Source organism: Schistocerca americana, chromosome X (genome assembly GCF_021461395.2).
Source record: "Schistocerca americana isolate TAMUIC-IGC-003095 chromosome X, iqSchAmer2.1, whole genome shotgun sequence".
In the NCBI taxonomy this organism is placed as follows: Eukaryota; Metazoa; Arthropoda; class Insecta; order Orthoptera; family Acrididae; genus Schistocerca; species Schistocerca americana.
Genome location: NC_060130.1, coordinates 750,691,963 through 750,712,593, shown reverse-complemented (window position 1 = coordinate 750,712,593; position 20,631 = coordinate 750,691,963). Strand labels below are relative to the sequence as shown.

Here is a 20,631-nt window from a genome sequence, read left to right as displayed (position 1 = left end):
CCTTAGCGTCAAAGGCTTCGTAAAGGGTGAAGAATCTATATGTAAATCTTCTGCGTCAGCCATAGCACCCAGAGTCAAGCATTTATCTCGCAAAAAGGAGAAACTTATTTCGTGGCCATGTGTATGTACCGTGATTGTATCCACCAGGTTGAAATAATAATCTGACAAATTGCTATGGAATGACAAGCAAAAACAATGGAAGTGCGCCAAACGTAGGGTGCCTTATTTGCATTGTGCTTCCAAACAATGGGGGTATTATGGTGTTACTGAGTAAATTGCGTCTGTAGCTAAATCAGCTAGTAAAGGGGTTACACCAGTCTACGATTTACACAGCGTTAGTTAACTGCTGGTTTTGTGTCACGATGAAGATAGTAAAGCACTAACCACGAATCTTTTCTAATATGATTCAGTGGTATGTCTCTCTTACTATGTGGCGGAAGCCAAGAAGAAAGCGTACCACATTTACTGGTTCTGAAAAATAAAATAAATGGAAGAAGGTATGGTGGCCCAGTGTGCTTAGGGGACAACGTCGATATAGAGAATTACAAATAATGCGTGATTTCAACAGTAATTATAAGTATTACAAGATGTAGAGTGGAGGGGGCAAAGTAAAACCTCCCCTGAATCAAACCATTCGGACTGTACTCCAGCACGTCAGATCTGCCGCGCGCTTAGAGGCACCATGTCACGCATTGTGCGGCCCCTCCCGCCGGAGGTTCGAGTCCTCCCTCGGGCATGGGTGTGTGTGTTGTTGTTATCATAAGTTAGTGCAAGTAGTGTGTAAGTTTAGGGACCGATGACCTCAGCAGTGTGGTCCCTTAGGAATTCACACGCATTTGAACATTTTTGGTAGTCAGAACTTCTTGTCTGGAAACATTCTATATTTCCACCAAATTTCCATAGCTTGCCCGCATCTCGTGGTCGTGCGGTAGCGTTCTCGCTTCCCACGCCCGGGTTCCCGGGTTCGATTCCCGGCGGGGTCAGGGATTTTCTCTGCTTCGTGATGGCTGGGTGTTGTGTGCTGTCCTTAGGTTAGTTAGGTTTAAGTAGTTCTAAGTTCTAGGGGACTGATGACCATAGATGTTAAGTCCCATAGTGCTCAGAGCCATTTGAACCATTTTTTTCCATAGCTTGCCTTCTCAGTGTAGGGTAAGACCACTCATTAACTTTCTACATAATGGTTCGGATTAATACGCTCCCGCTGCTGCCATAAAGGAACAAATGGAAACATGTTCTGTCTCTTGCTGGAGCTCCAGACGAAAATTACAGAATGTTGTTGCATTAGACTGTTGTACAGCTTTAACAAAATAATATAAAACTCTTGGTCCATATACCTCATTTCTCGAGACGGTTTTCAGATTTGGTCTACACTGAAGCGCCAAAGAAACTTGTATAGGCATTCGCATTCAAATACAGAGATATGTAAACAGGCAGAATACGGCGCTGCGGTCGGCAACGCCTATATACACAACAAGTGTCTGGCGCAGCTGTTAGATCGGTTGCTGCTGCTACAATGGCAGTTTACCAAGATTTAAGTGAGTCTGAACGTGGTGTTACAATCGGCGCACGACCGATAGGACACAGGTAGCAGTGAAGGGGGGATTTTCCCATTTCACCATTTCGCATGTGTACCGTGAATATCGGGAATCGGGTAAAACATAGGATCTCCGACATCGCTGCTGCCGGAAAAAAATCCTTCAAGAACGGGACCAACGACGACTGAACAGAATCGTTCAACGTGACACAAGTGCAACCCTTCCGCCAATTGTTGCAGATTTCAATGTTGGGCCATCAACAAGTGACAGCGTGCGAGCTTTTGAAACCGAAGGCCCACACGTGTACCCTTGATGAGTGCACCACACAAAGCTTCTCCTGGGACCGTCAACGCGCTTCATTGGATTGCTGATGACTGGAAACATGTTGCCTGGTCGGACGAGTCTTGTTTCAAATTGTATCGAGCGGATGGACGTTACGAGTATGGAGACTACCTCATGAATCCATGGACCCTGCATGTCAGGAGGGTAATGTTCAAACTGGTGAAGGCTCTCTAATAGTGTGGGGCGTGTGCAGTTGGGGTGATACGGGACCTCTGATACGTCTAGACACGACTCTAACAGGTGACACGTACGTAAGCATCCTGTCTGATCACCTGCATCCATTCGTGTCCATTTTGCATTCCGACGGACTTGGGCAATTCGAGCAAGACAGTGCGACACCCCACACGTTCAGAATTGCTACAGGATGGCTCCAGGAACACTCTACTGAGTTTAAACACTTCCGCTGGCCACTAATCGCTCCAGACATGAAGATTATTGAACATATCTGTGATGCCTTGCAACGCGATGTTCAGAAGAGATATCCACAAATGGTTCAAATGGCTCTGAGCACTATGGGACTTAACATCTATGGTCATCAGTCCCCTAGAACTTAGTACTACTTAAACCTAACTAACCTAAGGACATCACACAACAACCAGTCATCACGAAGCAGAGAAAATCCCTGACCCCGCCGGGAATCGAACCCGGGAGAGAGATATCCACCCCTTCATACTCTAGCGGATTTATAGTCAGTCCTGCAGGACTCATGGTGACAATTCCCTCCAGCACTACTTCAGTCATTAGTCGAGTCCATGCCACGTCGTTTTGCGGCTCTTCATCTTGCTCGCGGGGGCCCTACACAACATTAGGCAGGTATACCAGTTTCTCTGGCTCTTCAGTATATTATGCTCTAACGTTAGATTCTGTTTTTTTTTTCTTACTTTGTAGTATAACTGTTTTGGAAGTTTTCTAGACCGTCAATACGTCGGAGGTTCAAAAATGGCTTTGAGCACTATGGAACTCAACTGCTGAGGTCATTAGTTCCCTAGAACTTAGAATTAGTTAAACCTAACTAACCTAAGGACATCACAAACATCCATGCCCGAGGCAGGATTCGAACCTGCGACCGTAGCAATACGTCGGAGGTTTTTGTTTTGTTTTGTCGGTACGTCACCATGTGATGCATGCGCACCTCCCTGTTGAACCCGTGGGAGTGCGTGTCTGTGATATGCATGCGTACTTCGCTGCCTCCACACTCTTCAAACACGACCAAGAAGCGTCAGACAAATCCTGCACTCTTTGGCGAAGGAAACCCGACACCACTGAGCCAGGTTGGATTACAGGTATCCTTTGTGTGGTGTCACCGCCAGACACCACACTTGCTATGTGGTAGCCTTTAAATCGGCCGCGGTCCGTTAGTATACGTCGGACCCGCGTGTCGCCACTATCAGTGATTGCAGACCGAGCGCCGCCACACGGCAGGTCTAGAGAGACTTCCTAGCACTCGCCCCAGTTGTACAACCGACTTCGATGGTTCACTGACAAAATACGCTCTCATTTGCCGAGACGATAGTTAGCGTAGCCTTCAGCTACGTCATTTGCTACGACCTAGCAAGGCGCCATTACCAGTTACTATTGATACTGTGCATAATGTACCGTCAAGAGCGACGTTCACCATTAATGGATTAAAGTTAAGTATTCCACCAGCTACGTCCGTTTTTTTCTAAATTCTAATTTCCTTGTCCTGTTCCAGACCTCACGCCAGCCTGCGTGAGCTAAAACGCGTGCCTTTCGGCTTCCTCTAGTAACACGGTGTTGGCTCTCCTGCCAACCACAACACTTTGTCCACCTTCTTCGCGCACCACCCTGCTGTGGTGTTTCCACTGTTTGTAATGGACGCCTAAAGGCCGAATTGATCGTGAAAATGAATCGCTCTTTTTGGTTCGACACAATCCTCTCAGTTCCCTCCATAACGGCAACTCGCAGTTCTATTGCAGTGTCCTCTCGGTGCCTACGGCCGTTAATTTGTTGGCAGCGGTCATTAATGAGTGATGTTGAACGCAGACAACTACGAAGCAGCTATCCGATGCTTTGTGTCTCACTATAACGACTGGATGTTCGAAGCAAGTCGATGTGGTACACACAAACTCGGCTGGTAGTTTCCTATGCTGGCAGCCTTTCTTGTGGTAAACTGAGAATGTGCACACCGCCTTATCTCAAGATGACCCTTTGTGAGGTACGCTGACACACTGGAGAATGTACATAAGCTGCATTGCCCGTTTCACGGTTGAAGACACAGCGCGCTGTGTTGATTTGCACTGAAAATACAAGTTTATTCCTACCCCCAAATGCACAGGTGACTTTACTTAGCGATTTTATTTGCTCAAGAGAGTATTAAGAAGGAAGTTTCCAAACAAAAACCACACACTGAGCCACTCACGAAGATGCTGAAAAACTTTTTTATTAATTTAGTAGAACAGACTTATGAAAGTACCGTGTAAACCACGTGAATGCGAAAGGAAATGTTTGAATAGAGCAAGCGAAACCTTAGCCAGACTACCGACCAACGGAAACACGTTAATTGGCCCTCCTGTCACATTTTTTTGGAGGAGGAGATTAGTGTTCAACGTCCTGTCGACATCGTGGTCATTAGAGACGGAGCACAAGCTAGGATTAGGGAAGGATGGAGAAGGAAAGTGGCTGTGGTCTTTCGAAGAAACCATTCCGTCGTCTCCATTCAGGGAAATCACGGAAAACCCAAATCAGAATGGCTGGACGAGGGCTTGAACCGTCGTCCTCTCGAAGCGTAGACGTTTTTCACAGTTGGTGATCTGCAGTTTCCACAGCGGTGATTCCTCACTCATACACCTAGAAATATCCAGATTGGGTCGATTACCACAAGGATGAAATATTTTATGTCCCCTGATCTCCACAGTCTTCGCATTTTTAGATAGTGCTTGTAATTGCGGTCTATATTTCTTTACGAGGAATCGGATAAAAACCTCTGGCTGACCATTCTGGACTTAAATGCACCGATCCCCAGGAAGAAACCGGTTAGTTTTGATTCCAAGGGCACCTCTGTAAAGTGCAGATGATTTTTAGATAGCATTCATCGAAATCCTGTACTTGACTTTTGTTATTGAAAAATGGCTCTGAGCACTATGGGACTTAACATCTGAGGCCATCAGTCCCGTAGAACATAGAACTCCTTAACACTAACTAATCTAAGGACATCACACACATCCATGCCCGAGGCAGGATTCGAAACCTGCGACCGTAGCAGTCGCGCGGTTTCGGACTGAAGCGCCTAGAACCGCTCGGCCACCGCAGCCAGCTGACTTTTGTTATTTAAGTCGTCCCTAGCAATATCTGTCATATATTATTTCTGGCGATTACTATATGTTGATAGAAATTTTGTAGCCAATAATACATTCCTCAATTAAAATATTCTTTCAGATACCAATATGCCAATAATAACACCATAAATATGTTATTAGACTCTATTCTTTAAGTGTACTGACGTACAGAATGGTTATTCTATTGGATAAACTACGACGTCGGGCTCAAAAGTAATGCCTCTGAACATTTTTATGCGAGAGCTCTTAAGACTTATTAATATTCTAGCCCTTAATTCTTCATTTCTTACATATGTGCAGTCCTGTGCCACTAGAGGTCTCCGAACTGTAGTTGTAACGTGGCGGTGTGTAACGTTATTATGTCGGTGCTTGAGAAAAAGCATGATGTAAACGAGTCTCGAATTCGAAGAGTTTGTCCGCACATGGACTCTCCTGCGACATGTCCAACAATCCGACGCCCTTGGTTCACTTTCATCGATCATCTTCCATACAGTCCCGACTTGGCCCAGCCCGATCTTCATCTGTTTCCAAAAATTAAAGAATATCTTCGAGGACTTCACTTTGATAGCGGTGAAGCGGTTCAATCAGAGGTGAGCTTATGGTTTCATCAGCAAAGTCAAACATTCTACAGTGACGGTATCAACAAAGTGGTCTCTGTTTGGGAGCAATCTGTTTATCGCCAGGGTGACTATGTTGAGAAACAAATATGTAGAGATGAAGAGTAAAGATGTAGAATGTTAAAAACGTTCGATTCATTTAACAAGATTTAAGGCTTTTTAATTTAAAAAATTCGGAGGCATTACTTTTCAGCACGCTTTGGTATAAATTACCAATTGTATGGAAGGCGGCCACAGCGATTTACTTATTCCCCACAGTTACAGCAGTTTAGGCAGAGATGTGACGGCTTTGCCATTTTGAAGTCCACTGGACGTTAAGTTGAAACTTCCCATTGTGGTCGATATAAGCAGATAGATATGCAGTTGTGCAGTTTCACGGCTTATGCACCATCCATCTTCAATTCACACCGACGCTGGCTTGCAGAATCAATTAAATACTAGAGAAACAGACATGAAGACAGCTGTAACGAGATATGCATATTTCTGAAATTTGTAAGAACGTCCAGAATGAGAGCAAAGTGGTTCTACTGGCTCTTAATGGCAGTGTAGGAGAAATGTACAGTTAGGAAATGGGCACGTGACCCTAGCGTGTCAATTTGAAATATTCTTCATCGAAAACATTCAAGAAACAGAATATGATCTTTACAGGTGCGCTTGTCTTAAAAAAGTCGTATCACTACAAATTTGAAAGTTGGGAGCGCCCTATTTCTAAACGGAAAATAAAGTAATTACAATTTTTAATTCTGCCTACATTAAGCAGAAGGTGGACAAAATCGCTTATGAATGGTAATACCGCGTTTGTACTATCAAGTACGCAACATCTATAAAAAATATTTCACCAGCTGATCACACAAGGAACAAATGGATGAATCGGTGAGGACTTATAACGCAGTTCACAAAGCGTAAATTCCTCTCGCTCCGTTGAAAAAACCCCTGGCTGTAGGTTTAGAATTTTGTAGAGTGCTATTGTGGACTTGTTATCGAACAGGGAATGTACTCTACGATTTAAAGAGTGGAGAGAAAGCCCCAACTGAATCTGAAGAGAGGTCGTGAATTCACAGAAACACAGAGCTGAATCGAAGCCATTTGTCTTGACGTTCGATGGCGCTTTTACTTAAAGGCTGAGCTGAACTGCAGCACAACAGTTCGGCGCTGACATCTCATTACGTCATGTGAGCACCCTTGCACTTCTTAATGGCGAGTACATTTATAATCGCGAAACGTAATAGCCGATTCGCGTCTCTTCAACTTTCCATCGGGCAGTTACTTTGATTTACGCGTCGTTGAGAAGCAGTCGACTATCACGGCGGTCTAGTGTAGTGGCCCCGCTTGTCGTATTCTGCTTTCAGTGTCATACCTCTTTCCCTTGATTTCGTAGTGTGAACACTTAATTCTATTGCGTAATATTGAGAGAACTTTAACGACCAGCTGGACATGCACTTGCTGTTTATTAGGTACAGCAGATTCGTTGGATTCGAAGTATCTTACCAAAGGAGTGGACGTCTTCGTTCCCTCGCAAGAGCGCTTTCTTAAATGGTGCCTCCGCAGAATAATGTTGTAGTTTAGGATACAATAATTCAATTTCCTATTTATAAAAACACACACACATACATGTATATACCGAGCAATTGCCGCAGTGGGAGCACTGTCTCGCATTCAGAAAGACGGCGCTTAAAATTACGCTTCGGATATCCTCCGTAACTTTCTTAGGAAGAATGCCGGGATGACTCGTATGAAACGGCACAGATAATTTTTTTCCGCGTCCTTTCCGGACTGGAGTGTGGGCTCTGTCTCTAATACCGTGGTCGTCGGCGGGACGTTAAATCATAATCTTCTTTCCTTTCCTCCTTGTGTTCATATATTATGCGAAATCGAAAGACAATTGAAAAATACTATGGAACTATGACAACGCTGTAAACAGCTACAGACGGAAATGTTACGTACTGTGTGTCAACAGCAGCAATGAGAATTAATTCAAGACCCAATTTACATAATGCCATTCACTTGAAAACCTGGCCGGCTAATGAAGTAGAGTATACAGTGACAAAATGTGAATAACGGTCCGCAGCTCGTGGTCGTGCGGTAGCGTCCTCGCTTCCCGCGCTCGGGTTGCCGGGTTCGATTCCCGGCGGGGTCAGGGATTTTCTTGCCTAGTGATGACTGGGTGTTGTGTGCCGTCCTTAGGTTAGTGAGGTTTAAGTAGTTCTAAGTTCTAGGGGACTGATGACCATAGATGTTAGGTCCCATAGTGCTCAGAGCCATTTGAACCATTTTTTGTGAATAACGTGTCGTTAGCGTTATACTGTACAGTCAGTTCAGCCGAAGCCTGTTGTGGTGCATGAATGTTATATTCTGTTAAACGGCTCGGTTAACGACAAGTATTATTTCTCACAGCCCTTGTAGCTGATTTTTTTATCGTCACACTATCCACTGATTACAAGTGACTTGAAAATTTCTGGCGCCGGCCGGTGTGGCCGTGCGGTTAAAGGCGCTTCAGTCTGGAACCGCGTGACCGCTACGGTCGCAGGTTCGAATCCTGCCTCCGGCATGGATGTGTGTGACGTCCTTAGGTTAGTTGGGTTTGGTTAGTTCTAAGTTCTAGGCGACTGATGACCTCAGCAGTTAAGTCGCATAGTGCTCAGAGCCAAAATTTCTGGCCGGCCGCTGTGGCCGAGCGGTTCTAGGCGCTTCAGTCCGGAACCGCGCTGCTGCTACGGTCGCAGGTTCGAATCCTGCCTCGGGCACGGATGTGTGTAATGTCCTTAAGTTAGTTAGGTTTGAGTAGTTCTAAGTCTAGGGGACTGATGGCCTCAGATGTTAAGTCCCATAGTGACCAGAGCCATCTGAACCATTTGAATAAATCATCAATTTTTTTCTGAAATTTTAGTTATTTGGTTCAAATGGCTCTGAGCACTATGGGACTTAACTTCTGAGGTCATCAGTCCCCTAGAACTTAGAACTACTTAAACCCAACTAACCTAAGGACATCACACACATCCGTGCCCGAGGCAGGATTCGAACCTGCGACCGTAGCAGTCGCACGGTTCCAGACTGTAGCGCCTAGAACCGCTCGGCCACTCTGTCCGGCTTTTGGTTATTTGTTTGTCTGTGCATGTACATCACATCTACTAGCTTCTGCCCCATTCGGATAATTGCTTCGTGGTAAGTTTTTTTTTGTATGTGTGTCGGAGTGTATTAACATAAAAGAGCGTTCTGGATGGGAATTGCAGTCAGTCTGTGTATACAATGAAACAACTTTCTTGCTGGTGAATCAGTGTTTCGCTCTAGACTAATGGTGTTCTTGGAAATAGATAATCAAATAAGCAAAAAAAAAAAAAATTGCTTAGGGCTGAGAAGTAAACGCTCGTATTTTTGCTGTGTTAAGCCGCATAAGATGTTGCTTATTGGAGCGTCCAGTAGGAATGTGCCAACACTGCGGAGTAACATACATGTGGTCTGGGCCGGGCGTCAGCACGTGGGACTACTTGGGGCGAGTGGGCCGTCTTGTGAGTTACGAATGGCGTGCCAAGCGCACAGACCCCTCCCCATTCAATAAATGCATGTTGTCATAGCAACAGAGGGGTTGCCCTGGAGGGGCAGCTCGTGCCCTACAAAACCGCACAAAGTGCGATTTTCTTCATTCGCGTCGCGTGGCGTCCCTCCAAAACGTGCCCAGTTTATTTCTTAAGGCGCCTTCAGCTAGAATAATGTACGCTGAGGGAGCCATAGTGACGAAAGAACACACAGAAAATGATACTTGCTACAAAACCCTTGATTTCGCGTACCCTTTACAGGTATTTGTACATAACTTCACTTTCACTGTCTTTTTACATACACGTGGCCAAAGCAGACGGAAGTACTCAGGGATATACACCCGAGTTTTCCTCAAGCACATTACTACTGCTAATTGAAAAGAGCTTCGTCATCTGTTACTATCGTTTACGTGGCGGAGCATTCCATTACATTAACCATGTTTTAATCTGACGTTTACGTTGAGTAAAGGCTTAATGTGAGCCAGTAGCAACTTTTCGGACGCCTACACATTAAGAAAGAACAACCAACATGGAGCAAAAGTGATAAGCAAATATAATATGGCTAAGGACTCCATGGTATGAGATATGTGAAAGGCACACGCTTTTTATTTGTCCTGTGTCTTTTTTTTCCTTTTCTTGTTTTTATTTCTCTCAGAGTTATCAATTTCATTAACATAATGGAAAATTATATTGCAGTGCCTATGATTTGACGATGTACTGCGCAATGTCCTTCAGACATGCAAGTCTGAAGGACAGACATGCAAGTCTGAAGGGACGGGCACTGTTGCGATCGACAGCTGTATGAAATGCGAGAAACGTATTCGTACCTGTGAATATGATCAGGCTCCAGCTGCAAAATGCCCTTCCCAGTTCGGGAGTCACAGTAACAGTGCGAGTAGAAGACACAGACACGCAGTGACATACAGAAGTTTGGGTCGGTGCTGGAGGCGTGCTTGGCGATCGTGGCGGTTAAGGTGACCGCTCGAGTAAAGTGTGAAATCCGGGTTCGAGTCATGTCCGGCACAAATTATCATTCTCTCCAATACGTTGTGCAGCTGTAGCCTGGCTATATTCGCAATTACGAATACATTTCTTACAATGGATTATAATGATGCTATGTAGTTCGTACACACATGCTCAACTGAATCTGTTTTTCTTGTTTGTGCCCCGTGACTTTAGCTACACAGGAACCGTGAAGGTAAAAAACAAAATCAGACAAACATGTTAATAAAATGGCTCAAATGGCTCTGAGCACTATGGGACTCAACTGCGGAGGTCATTAGTCCCCTAGTACTTAGAAATAGTTAAACCTAACTAACCTAAGGACATTACAAACATCCATGCCCGAAGCAGGATTCGAACCTGCGACCGTAGCGGTCTTGCGGTTCCAGACTGCAGCGCCTTTAACCGCACGTCCACTTCGGCCGGCAAATATGTTAATAAAGCACTATATTTTGTACTAGTGGAGTTCTAACTGTGACATCTGATTTCAATATAAGATGAAACAGTAGTGACAGATGATGATGTATTAATAATGCAGTGTTAGTTACCGCTTCGAAATCCATACGTTGTCACCATTTCTGTTTACGAGTCTATGGTCAATGCTTGGCACAAATTTTATCACCACTGGAATGCACAATAGCGCAATTTAATTGGCACTGGAACAGAAAATATTCTAATCTTTCCTTTTTAATGAACTTTTGAACGATTTTTCTCTTATGTGAACAAATTCGTTCTAATGTAGCTTGTCATTAACATCAACTAAATTTTTTTTTTTCTGTATTCATAACCTAGAAATTTATGTAGTACCGTAACAAATTAAATACACAGTTTTAAACCGAATGTATTTCACGTTCTACTTCTAAATCTACACTCCGTGAATCATCTTAAAGCGTGTGGTGGAGGGTAATTGTGGTGCTACTATCACTTTCCTACCCTCCCCCTTTCCTGTTCCGACGAGCGAAAAGACTGACTTTTGGGGAGCTTCATACGAGTTTTAGTATCCCTAACTTTACCTTCAGGGTCATTTTGCGAGATATAGGTAGGCGGATGCTATGCGCTGTTTGAATCTTATGGGTATGTACGCTCTCGGAATTTCAACAGTAAACGGTATTGTGATACAATACGCCTCTCTTGTAGCTTCTGCGACTGGAGATGGACGAGCATCTCCTTGTTAATAAACAACACCGTACCCAAATAATTTGAAGGCTTCAGTATCACTTCCATGGAAATGTATTTCCACGTAACCTTCTTGAGCTGCGAAGAAAATCGACGCAGAGTAAAATTTAATTTTAATGACACTTTACTCGTTTATTCGGTCCACACAGCATACACCCATTCTTTTCGGCAATCCCAGAACGGCATCGTAGGTCTGGCGATGCATATATATAGTGGCGGCCACTGCAGGTGCTGTATTGTCATTCTGTCAGGTGCTCCTTTACAGCCGCCGCGCACCACAAAATAAGCAATAAAAATGCTGACGTCGGTCGTAAATCCTTTATTTTCACTTATATTGCACGGCCTGCTTTCAAACGTAACCGTGAATACTGAAGCGATTCGGCGAGGCGCAGGACTGTAAAGGTAATCGTGAGATGACCTCACAGAATTTGCTTTCGGCCCGGACATTAAATAGAATCCATCCGCGACCAATATCAGAAATTGTTTCGCTAGCTAAACACGTTTGCTTGCATAAACATTATTACAACGGAACTAAAATACCTTTCGCAGCAGCGTTTCGCAAATTAATTTCTGCGCAATACGGAAGGCGACCTAGCTATTCTGTAAGTTCAGTGGGTTATCTTTCGCGTTCGCATATTAGTGGATAAAATTATGCACAAACGCATTTATAATTTGTCTCTGATGGATAGGGATTGAACGCAGCTGTAAATATCTCAGCCCGTTTTATTGTGTTGTCAGCTCGCGGACAGCACAGAACATCTGGTTCCCGTTTCCGATATGCACTCATGAGCAACTGAATTAGTGGTAGCTGCTGTGCCAGAGAGAGCGCCCGTACTGCTGCGATGAATGGAATAGTTTGGCGTGTCACTTGACTAGGATGACCTCTATAAACAAGAGAGACTTGCCAAGGCTCCGCCATATTTGAAGCCAATTGAATACGTAACAGCCATGTTGAGTGATACTAATCGTTTGCTAGCATAGACTCATGGTCTGGTTTGTTATACAATAACATTTGCTGTTGCCAATCGCAATTTTTCTTTGTTTATTGTCCGCGCGACGCGTTTCGGGAAATAGTTCCCAATACGAAGTGCGTTTTTCGAGCACTACGGCATCATGCATAATGTTTGCAATGCGCGAGCTGCTGTGTTATTCTGGTGACTTCGATGTAATGTAAACACGCACGTTTGTTTCATTATCGATGCATCTTGATCTATACATACTGGTTAATTTCTTTATAAGTTTTAGTTACAGTTATTACACCTTTCACTTCAATGATGTTTTGCACGTTTCACGCTAGAAATTATTTATGACAGAGATATATTTACACAGGTCGTTAGTATTTATAGAGAAAGCAGACTATAATAGACGTAAATAAACATTTTATTACGTAACTCTAAGGCTTAAATATCATTGCTTCTGAGGAGGATTACACATATATGTGTTGGAGATTTTGTTCTAGCGTCATGTGTTTTGTGTGGCTTTCAGTAGTTGATATGGAAGATTGATGTTTTTCCAACAGTCGCAGGTTATGACGAAAGTGATCGCTCTGTCGAAAATCTACGGCCACCAGGCACTGAATGCTGCCCCCTATTTTGACTGTACCACAGGTGGAAATCTTCCTACACGTCGATTAGACTGCGCCGGCCGTAGTGGCCGAGCGGTTCTTGGAGCTTCAGCCTGGAACCGCGCGACCGCTACGGTCGCAGGTTCGAATCCTGCCTCGGACATGGATGTGTGTGGTGTCCTTATGTTAGTTAGGTTTAAGTGGTTCCAAGTTCTAGAAGACTGATGACCTCAGATGTTAAGTCCCATAGTGCTCAGAGCCATTTGAACCATTTTTTGGTTAGAGTTCCTGAAGATGGCGTAATATATCGCCGAAACTATTTGCTCGATAAAGTAACAACTTGGGAATTTAGACTGCTGAAAGATGTTTTGATTCGACATTATGTACTGAACAGCCGAGTTCCCACAACGGTCTGTATAAAGATGGACATACAGAGTGTTGAAGAGAAGGATCGTCGTGGACTATTGTGGACTGTGAGGGGAGGTAGATGGGTCACGGCGCAGCAAATTACTAACCAAGTCAGTGCCGTAAACAGCTATTAGTAAGCAGCCGTAAGAACCACTTCACTGTGGGCTGCAGACGTCACCTCTCCAAAGCGGGTATCTCTGTTCAGAGCACAACACAGGGCACAGAGATTTGGGTAGATGCAGGAACACCGCGAGTGGACGCCCTAACCGTGGGAATAGGTCTATTATACAGCTGAATCACAATCCTCGATGGTAAACGTTGATGGTAGGATACAAGCACGTCGGAAACCAAATAATTCAATGTATCACGCTTATTGACACGGCGTCGTTCGAGCAAGTGGTGCAAATGTTCTGGTCTTATGCGTGGAATCTCAATGACTGGAGTAGAATTGTCTTCAGTGACGAGTCTGCTATGAATTGAGCCGTGATGACCAATGGAGACATATCTGGAGACGCCCTGGACAGCGGTGGGATACAAACCTGACTATCGCCCGTTATACGGCCCCACAACCAGCAGTGATGGTCTACGGTACCATTTCATTTCATAGCAGGACCTCTTTCATTGTCATCTCTTGCAGGAGGAGGAGGAGGAGGAGATTAGTGTTTAACGTCCCGTCGACAACGAGGTCATTAGAGACGGAGAGCAAGCTCGGGTGAGGGAAGGATGGGGAAGGAAATCGGCCGTGCCCTTTCAAAGGAACCATTCCGGCATTTGCCTGAAGCGATTTAGGGAAATCACGGAAAACCTAAATCAGGATGGCCGGAGACGGGATTGAACCGTCGTCCTCCCGAATGCGAGTCCAGTGTGCTAACCACTGCGCCACCTCGCTCGGTCATCTCTTGCAGCCAGTTGGACAGAATTTTTGGTACGATATCTCCTCAGGTAGACATCCAACAACTCTGTCAAGCAATGCCAAGCCGAATAACTGCTTGAATAAGGGCCAGAGGTGGGTCAAAGTGTTACTGACTTGTTCAGTATGTGAAGCTCTTTCTCTTGAATAAATCATGCAATTTTTCTAAAATTATAATCAATTGTTTCCTGTACATGTACAAGTTTTCCCCGTTCGGATAATTCCTTCGTGGTGCGCCGCCGATTTCGTTTTTTTCCCTTGAAGTGTGTACAATCTGCTCAGAGGAAAGCAGGAAGCAAATCTACGCTACTGGCCATTAAAATTGCTACACCACGAAGATGCGTGCTACAGACGCGGAATTTAACCCGACAGGAGGAAGATGCTGTGATATGCAAATGATTCGCTTTTCAGAGCATTCACACAAGGTTGGCGCCGGTGGCGACACCTACGACGTGCTGAAATGAGGAAAGTTTCCAACCAATTTCTCATACACAAAGAGCAGTTGACCGGCGTTGCCTGGTGAAACGCTGTTGTGATGCCTCGTGTAAGGAGGAGAAATGGGTACCATAACGTTTCCGACTTTGATAAAGGTCGGATTGTAGCCTGTCACGATTGCGGTTTATCGTATCGCGACATTGGTGCTCGCGTTGGTCGAGATCAAATGACTGTTAGCAGAATATGGAATCGGCGGGTTCAGGAGGGTATAACGGAACGCCGTGCTGGATCCCAATGGCCTCGTATCACTAGCAGTCGAGATGATAGACATCTTATCCGCATGGCTGTAACGGATCGTGCAGCCACGTTTCGATCCCTGAGTCAACAGATGGGGACGTTTGCAAGACAACAACCATGTGCGCGAACAGTTCGACGACGTTTGCAGCAGCGTGGACTATCAGCTCGGAGACCACGCCTGTCGTTACCCTTGACGCTGCATCCAAGACAGGAGCGCCTGCGATGGTGTACTCATCGACGAACCTGGGTGCACGAATGGCAAAACGTCATTTTTTCGGATGAATGCAGGTTCTGTTTACAGCATCATGATGGTCGCATCCGTGTTCGGCGACATCGCGGTGAACGCACATTGGAAGCGTGTATTCGTCATCGCCATACTGGCGTATCACCCGGCGTGATGGTATGGGGTGCCATTGGTTACACGTCTCGGTCACCTCTTGTTCGCATTGACGGCACTTTGAACAGTGGACGTTACATTGCAGATGTGTTACAACTGTGCGAAACCCTACATTTCAGCAGGATAATGCATAACCGCACGTTGCAGGTCCTGTATGGGCCTTTCTGGATACAGAAAATGTTCGACTGCTGCCCTGGCCAGCACATTCCCCAGATCTCTCAGCAACTGAAAACGTCTGGTCAATGGTGGCCGAGCAACTGGCTCGTCACAACGCCAGTCACCACTCTTGATGAACTGTGGTATCGTGTCGAAGCTGCGTGGGCAGCTGTACCTGTACGCGCCATCCAGGCTCTGTTTGATTCAATGCCCAGGCGTATCACGGCCGTTATTACAGCCAGAGGTGGTTGTTCTGGGAACTGATTTTTCAGGATCTATGCACCCAAATTGCGTGAAAATGTAACCACATCTAAATTCTAGTATAATATATTTGTCCAATGAATACCCGTTTATCATATGCATTTCTTCTTGGTGTAGCAATTTTAATGGCCAGTAGTATAAATTCCTGCATGTGGTCGAAGAAAATACGCCAGTAAAATATTTTATCAATGGTGTTCCAATGATACTGACGTTCATGACCGAGATTTATAATTGGTTTTACGTAAATTTGGAAATTAGTTCGTAGGGAGGTAATACCGGCTGAGACATTTTCCCCAAACATTCTACAGTGTCTTCAGATAGTAAGACTGGCTGTATTTGTGGTCTACGGTGTGCTGCACGCAACCCGTGAGGACGCAGTCACGAAGACGACCGCGCGGCGGTCCTAACTCATCACCTTGCCTCGTCCAGCGTAAAAATCGCAATTTGTGCGCAGGGAACATTATGCGGGGCTGCGCGTGGCCGCCGAGGCCGCAGCCGCCGTGAAGTTCAGCGGATTGATTTCCGTTTCTTCCTGAGAAACGGCCGCCAGGGCTCTCGCTTCAGGTTTTGTGTGCTACGCTTTTATCGTCTCGATATCTGAGTGTCTTTTGTGACTCGTTCAGCCGAAGCCGTTACCCGCTTTCCTTTCATGTGCATACACTAGTTCTTAGCAGCGAGCTCGTCGTATCCGGGTAATTAACGTTCAACGGAGACGGGGTCCGAATGTGATATCGCCGGTATTTCTGTGTGGAACCGTATGTAACCCTTTATTTACTGACGGGACTTAGGAGCCCCGGCAGATTCTTTGTGGCATTATGTAACTCAGCAGCTCGTTAGACCTGTAGGGACAGAATGGTCCCATTCCGTGCAGTTTGTGCTTCCTACGCAGGATGTCAGCTCAGCCGCACGCCATTCCGAAGCCTGTACATGAGCCTGGAATGCGAAGAGCTGTGTTGGAAATGGCTGCTTAGTGTGTGAAACAACAGTGCACAGTTACGTAAATAAAAGTAAGGTTTATATGTGAACTTAGGTGAGTAGCACGATGTACATAAAATGTTTTGATCTACAGAGATATCAGTGTTGACGTTTGCAGCACCATGGACTATCAGCTCGGAGGCCAGTTGTGTACAAAGTATATTTTGAAAACAGGTCCATATATTTGTATAACTCTTGTTTCTAAAATCTTCTATGAGCACTAGAGCATGAAAGGTGGCTGCACTGAGCCACGGCGCCAGAGATTGCGCCAAAGAGTATTATTCAGCCGCCTCCACAGAGCCTGTCGAGGACTCGTAGTAGTCAGTGCTTGTTAAGAACTCGTAGCAGAGAGTGTTTGTTGAGATGTGCTAGTAGGCAGTGCTTGCTGAGATGTGATATTGGAGAGTTCTGGTTGAGATGTAGTAGTAGCGAGTCGGTGTGAAGAGATTGTAATGAGTGCTTTTCATCAATATAAATTAAGGTAACAAACTAAAAAAAAAAAAAAAAGAAAAGTAGTTTGTTACCTTAATTTATATTGATGAAAAGCACTCTAGACATTACAATCTCTCCACACCGACTCGCTACTACTACATCTCAACCAGAACTCTCCAATATCACATCTCAGCAAGCACTGCCTACTAGCACATCTCAACAAACACTCTCTGCTACGAGTTCTTAACAAGCACTGACTACTACGAGTCCTCGATAGGCACTGTGGAGGCGGCTGAATAATACTCTTTTGCGCAATCTCTGTCGCCGTGGCTCAGTGTAGCCACCTTTCAAGCATTAAAAAAATTCGTTTCTCTATAAAAATTCAGGTCTGAAAGGACTAAAGGGACTTTTGAGGAGGAACAAGTGTACAGAAATGAATTCCTCTTAGGATAAGAATAACTAGTTAAGACATCTGCAAAGGCCGCAGCTCGTCTAGTGGGTCATCACGGAAGCTCAACGTGTTGGTCAGAGGCTGACTGTCTTCTGTAACAAAAAAACTGAGTGAAGATATCAACGGTGTCATGTGACGTCCGCCTAGACCAAATACCACGAACGTAAACGAACAAGATTAAGGAAAAAAGGCGGTTAGCGACGCTGCCTCTAGATTGTGGAGTCCCAGGTTCGATTCCCGTTTGGATCGGAGATATTCTTCCCTCGGGGATTGGGTGATTGTGTTGTCCTATTCATTTCATCTCATCTTCATCGCAAAGGCGCGCCAGGTGGCGTCAAATACAAAGGCGTGTACCTGGAGGCTGAACAACCCCGGTCAGTAATGTCATGCAACATTTCATTTCATCTCTAGAATTTCCCGTGCAACAGTGTTGTTTTGTTTACAGTTTTCTATTTGGCAGCAGCTTGACCGTTTTCGTAATGGTGAGGTGATCAGAGCCGTGCCCTGTGTGTGAGACACATAACAAGTCCGGCTAGTAGGTCGTGTTACAAAGTTAATCATCTGTATAGGTAGTTCATCCATAGGTTTTGATTAGCGAGATTGAGAGTATCAAATTATGTGACAGAAATGGCCGTATCTTTTGATTTCCTAGACTTAGAAGCTTAAATTTTTTACAATACCAAGTGACTGTGGACCTCAGTCTTTCACATTAACTTCAACTTGATGCCTCTATTCATTTCTGAGAAAGAGGGGTCTTAACACACGAACAACAAAGTGATGCTGTAGGCCAGAATGAGATTTTCACTCTGCAGCAGAGTGTGCGCTGATATGAAACTTCTTGGCGGATTAGAACTGTGTGCCGGACCGAGACTCGAACTCGGGACATTTGCTTTTCGCTGCCAAGTGCTCTACTGACTGACCTACCCAAGCACGACTCACGACCGGTCTTCACAGCTTGCCTGCGAAAGGCAAAGATCCCGAGTTCGAGTCTCGGTCCGTCACACAGTTTTATCTGTCAGGAAGTTTGATCCTGTATGGTTTGCGTTTTTATCGACTGAGGTATGGAGCCCTTAAAAGACTATGTTCCTGACGCATTCTTGTTGCTTTCCAGCCTTCAGCTTACTAGTATTACGGTGAAAATACGAAACGTTAACCGTCCTGCCGAAAGAACATCCCAGTTACATTAAGTAAAACGCGTGTTTTAAATCTCTGTGTGTTCATCTTTGTTTTGTCCTCTTGGCGCCCTCACACTCAGACAGCATGACCATCAAGAGACTTGTAAACTGTTCTTTTATTATGAAATACAGTGCATACATGCAACCAACGGCCTTGTCGTAGTGGTAACACCGCTTCCGGTTAGCTCACCGAAGTTAAGCACTGACGGACTTGGTTGGGACTTGGATGTGTTACCGTCGGTGTCTGCCGAGTGGGGCCGGCCGGTGTGGCCGTGCGGTTCTAGGCGCGTCAGTCTGGAACCGCGTGACCGCTACGGTCGCAGGTTCGAATCCTGCCTCGGGCATGGATGTGTGTGATGTCCTTAGGTTAGTTAGGTTTAAGTAGTTCTAAGTTCTAGGGGACTGATGACCACAGATGTTGAGCCCCATAGTGCTCAGAGCCATTTGAACCATTTTTCTGCCGAGTGCTGTTGACAAGCGGGGTGCACTCAATCCTTGTGAGGCAAACTGAGGAGCTGCTTGACTGAGAAGTAGTGGCTCCGGTCACGAAAACTGACAACGGCCGGGAGAGCGGTGTGCTGACCACATGCCACTCCGTATTCGCATCCGGTGACGCCTAAGGGCTGAGGATGACACGGCGGCCTGTTCGGACGGAATTTGTTTCTTTTTTTTTATTTTTAGTGCGTGCGTGCATGCAAGCATGTCCGAATGTACATTACATCGTACTTATTAATAGCACAGGCACTGGTATTTCGTATTTATTCGCCAATGCCAAGCCCTCGACTCTCAGTAAATATGCCCCTCATGGATGTGAATAAACGTAACGTACGAGTGCATGTTTGATACATGGACGACAACATACGGAAGTTTGCATACTTAAATGGATATGGTGTCTGTTCTTTCGGACATGTCCGAAAGAATAGACACCATATCCATATAAGTATATAGTTCTGGCAATACCGGCCATGACCTACTTCTCCTGTGCGAATGCACACATATTCCCCGAACTCTTACGGGACTTGGTAAGAATGTCTTCCATGAGTAATGAGTGTGTTGGGGTGGGACACTACGAATGTAGTGTGTGGACATACAAGGTGAGAATGTGGGTCTTGCGGGAGGCGTGCTCGAGATAGTCCCTGAAGTCGCATTATCCACTCTGCCCTCGGTGGCTCAGATGGACAGAGCGTCTGCCGTATAAGCAGGAGATCCCGGGTTCGTGTCCCGGTCGGGGCACATATTTTCACCTGTCTCCGTTGATATATATCAACGCCCGTCAGCAGCTGAAGGTATTAATATATAATTCTAGTTACGGAAGTCTGGGTCAGGCCGTGATTCGCGCACGGATGGCCGGAACGGTTAAGGCGACCGCTTCAAATGGTTCAAATGGCTCTGAGCACTATGGGACTTAACATCTGAGGTCATCAGTCCCCTAGAACTTAGAACTACTTAAACCTAACTGACCTAAGGACGTCACACACATCCATGCCCGAGGCAGGATTCGAACCTGCGACCGTAGCGGTCGCGCAATTCCAGACTGTAGCGCCTAGAACCGCTCGGCCACTCCAGCCGGCCGACCGCTTCGGTATAGTGGTAAATGTGGGTTCAAGTCCCGACCCAACACAAATTTTCATTGTCGTCATTCCAATTCACAGCTGAAGATGGTTCATAT

The 20,631-nt window shown here is 45.4% G+C and overlaps 1 protein-coding gene and 1 non-coding gene across 2 annotated transcripts in view; both read left to right on the top strand.

Annotated features, from left to right (window-relative positions):
- LOC124556296 (plexin-B) overlaps positions 1 to 20,631 on the top strand; it is a 973,640-nt gene that overhangs the window by 89,567 nt on the left and 863,442 nt on the right. The gene's annotated exons all lie outside the window — the stretch shown is intronic.
- Trnai-uau lies at positions 20,121 to 20,195 on the top strand. Its single transcript has one exon. It is a non-coding gene; the product is annotated as a tRNA-Ile (tRNA).